The sequence below is a fragment of the Leptodactylus fuscus genome, chromosome 10, assembly GCF_031893055.1.
Source record: "Leptodactylus fuscus isolate aLepFus1 chromosome 10, aLepFus1.hap2, whole genome shotgun sequence".
In the NCBI taxonomy this organism is placed as follows: domain Eukaryota; kingdom Metazoa; phylum Chordata; class Amphibia; order Anura; family Leptodactylidae; genus Leptodactylus; species Leptodactylus fuscus.
This window is the reverse complement of record NC_134274.1, coordinates 34,677,128-34,684,508: the sequence shown is the minus strand read 5'-3', so window position 1 is coordinate 34,684,508 and position 7,381 is coordinate 34,677,128.

Here is a 7,381-nt window from a genome sequence, read left to right as displayed (position 1 = left end):
AGAGAACAGAGAAATGGTAGTACTAGGCAATATATTACCCCATGGTATAGATAATATATACATATTGCATGGCATTTTGTTTGGGCATGTAAACAAATGTCCTGAGATATCCAGTAGGTCACATGACTCATACATACAGACGTCTATGGAGGGCAAGAAATGCAGGAGATAAGAGAAGAAACCTGCGGAATAGAGGCTTTGTATCACAACCAAAGCACTTTCCTTCAGTATGCCAGTACTTCTCTATATATGTCCTGCATGTTCCTGGAGCAGAATAAGAGTCCTTTTATGGAGCAGATTTTTCTGTACTCATTGTGTGCAGTGTATGGCAGCCAGTCTCCAGCCACCAGGGCAGAGAGAACTACAATCCCCACGTAAAGCAGAATATAAGTCTTGTAATGATCAGATATTGTGTTACTTCTCATTCATACGCACGCGCTTGCGCACGCACACACACACCTAACAGCTTATTCTGATTTAAATTCATTTAAAGCTTCTATGTCTCATAGACAGGCAAAGGAAATGTTCCAGTGTAAAGTGAGGACTCTGCCAAACAATTTCTTTCTGGCCTTTTTGGCCTCTGTGAGTAGGATACGGAGAAGGAAAGCGATTGAGGTTAATTACAGTCACTTCTGAAATGTAATTCTTCTTCCACCAAACCTCAGCATATCAACCCAGCCCCAAAGGATTTAGGATCACCTGAATTTGTGCTCCCATTGCTGATATCTAAAAATGTTTATCAATATGCAAATGACTTATTTTGAGCAATAATGGTGTCATTGCTCCCAAGAGGCAACTGATAATACCTTCATTGCTCCAAAGAGCTCATTGTATAGTGACAATAAATGTGGATACACTTTGATTTAGGTAACACTAACCTATTTATCTCTCCTGCTGGGTTCTGGTGACAAATTCACTTTAAACCCACTGTACAAATGAGAGAGCTGTCGACTGAAAACTCATTCAGCCGAAGGCTATCTCGCACGATTTACCCTTACACATTTATATAATGCTGGGTTCACACTAGCACCCGGACTCCATTTTCAGATTTCTGTCTTCGAAACCTGTCAGACCGGGTCCGGCTGTGAGCACTGTTGAGCCTTTTCTGCTCTCCACGGTGAAACCGTTTTTTTAAATCCGGACACAGAGAACTGCATGTCCGACTCTGTGTCCGGTTTAAAAAAAACGGTTTTGCGGTGGAGAGCATAAAACGCTCACCGCCGCTCACGGCCGGACATCTTTAAAACCCATTCAAATGAATGTGTATGAAAGAGTCCTACAGGTTTTCGTCTCCTGCTCTGTTTTGTGCAGGAAACGGAAATCTGCAGAACGGAGACTGGGCGCAGATGTGAACGAGCCCTTAGCCTTATATAAGCAGTGCATGATTACTATATTGGAGAGGGGAATGCTCCTTGCAGCGGCGGGGCAGTGAAGATCTGGCAGAATCCCCTACATATTAGATGACTAGTCAAACCCACAAATGTAGTAATTTCGGATAATGTCTACAGGCTGAATGCAAAGATCATGTTGCGCAATTGCCTAAATTTTTCTTTTTCTAGCTCAAAATTGAGTTTTGTTGTTTTACATATTTTTCATACAATGGATACAACATTCCATGAATTATTCCTTTTTGTAATCCATCGTTAATTCTATACACAGCATTGTAGATGGACTGGTTCAAAGAGGTTCAAGAGCTCTACAAAAAAAAAAAAAAAAAAAAAAAAAAACAGCTAAAAAAAAATGATTTTCCTCCACTCCATTGTGGACTGAGGCGGGTGCTGGATCCTCATTCCACATCATTCCAAGTACTTGAGTCTCTCTTCTATAGTCGTATGACTAGTGAAGGTCCTAGTGTAATTGTGTGCGTCACAAATACTTGAGTGATTAGAATCTATCACACTAACAACCACAAGCTCCAGCTACAAAGTAATTCATGACATAACCATCCAGTTATTCATTAAGACATCGTTCAGGATTATCTAAATCTAAACATTTTACTTTAGAAATAAAGAGAATAGAATAAAAGTTTCTAAAATGAAAAAAAAAATTCTTAAAGTGACAAATCTGTATTATTGTATTATTTGTAAAATCGGCTGTATCTGGTATTTCAGTTTAGGTCATTTTACTTTAATGATAAGAATGTTTCTGGGGGAAAAAATGCTTCTAAACTTCCAAACAGCCTTTTATTTTCAACAGCATTTACATTTTTAATACATTGTGTGATATACTTTATGATTGGCCTTTTCAGCTGGTGTAATTCAAAGAAACTGAGGCTAGCGGGGGTTAACTTGAAATCTTATATCCCAGACAGTATAAAATGTACAACTGTGGTTCTGGTGTCATATATTTCTGATTTCTGCTTTAATTTCCTCTTAAGAATGCTATTCTACACGTATTATATCCAAACATAATAGCAAAAACACAATCTGCTGAGAAACTCATCTTTCATATGACACCAGGACCACAGTTCTATGCTTTATAAGTGACTGGTTGATGTGGCCACTGTTTCAGTTTCTTTGTGCACTTTTTTATGCATCTTCTCTGAGGTTTTTAGTAATATACCTATCCATAGAGCAGGGACTCTGGAACCACTTGAAGCCTACCCTATTTTATGCACATAATGAGGCACTTTTATTTTAAAGGGGTTATCCAGTTTTCAACACTGATGGCTTATCCTTAGGATAGGCGATCAATATAAGAAAACTGGCTGAGTTATAATAAATATATTGGGCCGCAGCATCTGCGCCCTGTTTTCCTTACCATGCAAAGTAGTGAGTGACTTGCAAAACGGCGGAATGTGGTGCATCTTTGGCACAGAAAACTGGCATAAATGGGTTAAAAGTGTTTTCCCATCTCACTGTTTCAGCATTATGCCTGCAGTCTCTTCTTCTCACTTCCTGTATTTCCCCTCCCTCTTTTTGAACGGGACCTGAGAAGTCTCACTACACTTATGCGGATCAGATACTATGCACATGCTTGTAGAGAACGGACTCTGTGTTATCTGTGTGTTTACATAGAAAGATAACAGACTCTTATCAGAAAACTGCAATTAGCTGAACTGACTGTTCTGCCGACAAGAGCAGCAAGTGATGTCATTTATCCTATCTCACAGGTCCGTGGTTATGCTGTATAAACAATGGGAGGAATAAGCAGGCAAACAAAGCAGCATTTCTAAAGCAATATGTTTAGGAAAAGTCTTGAATTTACATAAGCTAACAGTATAGATAGGATGCTTTACTAAACTCCCCCCCACTGTATCCATAAACTCTCAATAGACAAGTTTTACTTAACTTTCTGTGCTGATATTTCGTACATGAACATCTATGGTAATTCTGTAATGTTCTTCTACTATTTGAAGAAATACAGACTCATCCTGATATAAACAGATTCCTCGACCATTTTAGTAATTTACACTGATTTGACTGAATGTGAAAGGAGAACTTCATGAACCTTTATTTGTGTACTAAGGAAATGCAGTTGTGTAATAGGCGCCAATGTCCCTAAAAAGCTTACTTTATTAGCAGAAGTGACTCAGATATTAGGAGATGGGAAATCAAATTCCCTGTGGCTGCTCTTCTCAGCAGCATACTGTAGACAAGTCCCCCGAAATATCCAAGAGCCTCCCAAAGGGGGGACTTTGTGGAGTATCCTAAGAGCTGGGACATCTCCTGGGCTCCATGCTGTATTATATGTATTGTAGGAGACGTAGGTAGGTAAGTATAGATTATGTCATATGAAATTCATTAGGACAATGTTCACATTAGTTTCCTGAGTTATGTGCATTTGGAAGCCATGAAAGCTATGGATATACCAAAAAATGGTAGAAATTTTAGGTATGAAAAAACCTAAGCAGATGCTGGGGCATAAGGAGTTTCTGGAGATCCCTTGCTATCCGGCTAAATGTAACCTAAGCTTTTTTCAGGCTATGGTTGGTGCAGACAAGGGGCCCATGTATAAATAGAGCCAACACTTCTTCTACAAATATCATATACTGTATATACCGTAGTCAGTGCACCATTCATTGAGCATGACCTGACGTGAGCTACACAATGCTGCCCTTGATTTTCTATTGTCCTGTCCTCCTCTCCTCTAATATTTTCCTGTCCTGAAGAACACGGATTGTTGCTATGTTATTATGTAGAGGTTTCTTTGTATATGTATAGCTTTTAGTGTCTATAGGACCAGATCCTGCTCTTGTAAAGAATAGTATGGTGCGTGTCGCAGATAAAAAGACCCGCACCACTACCGTTCAGTTTCATGTTCTATATGAAGTATTGTCACAACACTCCCCTGTGACTCGTAAAATGTTTATAATGTATGGCTTTGCAGGATTATCTCATTTATCCGCTTTATGTTATAGTCAACATAAACATTATGTTCCCGCACAATGCTTCCCATTTTAAGCCATAGATATGATGTAGTCAAGGGTAAAAAATCCATTGCCACATACTGTCTTTTCAGTGCAATTTATTCTGAACCCGGCATATATGCGGTTGTTTAGCAACCTGTAAACTCGGCTTTCCGAAGGCATGTCTAGGGAGAATTGCGAGGAGATTGTGAGTGCGTACTGTGCTGACTAATTACATTATCCCAATAATGTACTAAATTAAAAGGCTTCTTTGATCCGAACATAGCAAAAGAGATAGATAAAAGAAAAACTCTTAAGTGAATGCAAAATACATTTATGGTGATTAATTAAAAAGAGATCCTAATAGAGATACTAATCGTATGCTAAAGGTAAGGCACGGCCGGTGGGAACATCTTAGCATAACACAATTTATTATTGCAACTCAGCCATTAAACAGATAAAGAGATAGGTAGAAAGATAGGGAGTGGGATGGCCTTAGGGTCATGGTACATGGGCCCATAAATTGCCCATAATGAGCATTAATGGCCGATGTACAGTACAAAGTTATTTAGACTTGCTTTATGTCTACAAATTTAATAGCTGTATTTTTTCGGATTCTCATTATTGTGATCATTTGTGTGATCTCTTGTAAGGAAAGGAGCAAAAACATCACATTACAGACGACAAGCAGATACCAATGCACTGACAAATACATATTTTCCGTCAACATAAAAGCTACAGTCGACCCACAAGTGACTTATTATTCACTAATCAATCACTGTACTGTGTGTCGTCAAATTTAAGGGGTTATCATCCTGTGTAATAGGCCGTTTACAGGTGAGCGTAACCTATCACTACTGGACATACTGGTGGCTTGTGCACATTTGGCTCCCAAATCTCTAAAAATGTAGATGAATAGGATCTCGTCATATCCTCTTTGGACTTTGGACTAGTCCTTAACCAAACTGGAGAGCAGATACATGTGGGCACATCTGTAGATACACAGACTGATAGAGGGATTGGTATTTTACTTGTTGGTCCTAAGCTAGTGCTTCTATGTTAGGACCAGTTAAAGAGGACCTTTCATCAGATTGGGCACAGGCAGTTCCATACACTGCTGGAAATTCAGCGCACTGTTGGCTTTCCCGATCTGTGCCCCGGGTAAAGCGCTATCGGTCCCGGTACCGTAGCGCTTTACAGTCAGAAGGGAGTTCCTGACAGTCTGCCAGGTACGTCCTTCTCCACAGCAGCTCCTATCGCGCTGTACAGTGTGAGCGGGGAGGAACGCCCCTTCCCCTCCTGATAGTACTAGTCTATGGACGAGCACTGTGAGCAGAGGGAGGGAGTGTTCCTCTCCGCTCACACTGTACAGCACGATAGGCGCTACTGTGGAGAAGGACGTTCCTGACTGACTGCCAGAAACGCCCTTCTGACTGTAAAGCACACTGTCGGCTTTCCAGCAGTATATAGAACTGCCTGTGCCTAATCTGATGAAAGGTCCTCTTTAAAGCATGCCTAACCTTTAACCAACTCTGCATATATTAATAGTATGATGGGGAATTACTACTGTTTTTGGCCATTGTATGACTTGTATTCTGCAATTTTGTGTATCAGTTTTCCCCTCTTCTCTTTGCAATTTTCTCTGAGCTGGTGGATAGCTTCCATACACTACACACAGTAAGTACAGAAACAGCCCTAAGACCATTCAGGGCATATATGGAGAAGTACTGATGTGAATACAAGTACTTAGCTCCTATTTAGCTCCAGCATCATTCTAAGCCTGTGGTTCTTCCCCTTCCCCTCTCAGTAGATACGTGTAATCTTAATCACATGACCTATAGTCTTTCTGAGAATATGGATGGATTTTCAGAGTAGTAGTGAGTTCAGCAGAAGGGAAAGAGAACACGAAAATTGACATCAATAAGAGCAGCACAGCATTTTTCTGTGGTAAGATATATATGACAAAGTTTCTTATAATCGTCTGTATCCTTATTCTTGGCAAGGTTTGTTGACCCTTTAAAGCCTAACCTTTTTGATGAAGACATTTGGATCACTGCCTTGCTTCATCTTTAGCTTTGTAAACATGTCTTAGGCACTCTAGCTTCCAGTTTAGCGTTCCTTCCATATGACAAGTTGTTCAGGCATTACAGCACTGTCATTGTTTGTGCCATGTTTTTACCACGGAATATTCTTTATTTATGCCAGACATAATGTTATCCAAAGAATATCACATTTTAGAACAATGCCCTAAATGACTTGGGGATTCTCCAAGTGTTTTTGGCACATTTTCAATGAGTATTCATGTTGCATAGCAGAGGTTTCCTGAATGAGCTGTCGCCGTGCCCTTGGAGTTCTTTTGGCAGCCGAGCGGCTCTTGGGAAGAGTCATCAATGGTCCATGTTTTTTCCATTTGGGGATAGTGATTGCTGTTGAGTTTCAGAGCCTTCAAAATGACTTTATAACCCTTTCCAGACTGGATTATTTCAACAATTTCGTTTTCACTGCCACTTTGTAGTGACTACTGAAGCACATGGTTTAGATTCAACACGGGCGTAAAAGACTTGTATAGAGGAAGTGTTTGGTTCAAATTAACTGTTGTGGTAAATTTAGAGGTAGCGGTTATTTTCCTGTGTGTGATATAGGACCAGACAGATACAACATTATTAGTTAGGTACAAGACCTTACACCACCTCCACCTATTTATTGCAACCCTCAATTGGCGCCATTCCATTGATTTACGGGCAGCTGTAAGTTTTCCTACTGTACTGCTGCTTTCTACTGTCAAGTGGGCGGTCCTAGGCTGGGGCAGAAAGATAGCAAAGGCCCACTAACTGCTCTGGAATCAGTGGATTGACGCCTATTGAAGGACGCGAACAGTTGGAGCTGGTGGAAGTGATAAAAGGTCCGCTGTAAACCTGACTAAGTCTAAGGATGTGCTAGGTTTATCACAGTGGCTGATGCTAAATGTTGAGCCTCTATATACAGTATAACCTAAGTTTATACTGAATGTATTGCTTTGTGTACATATTGTAA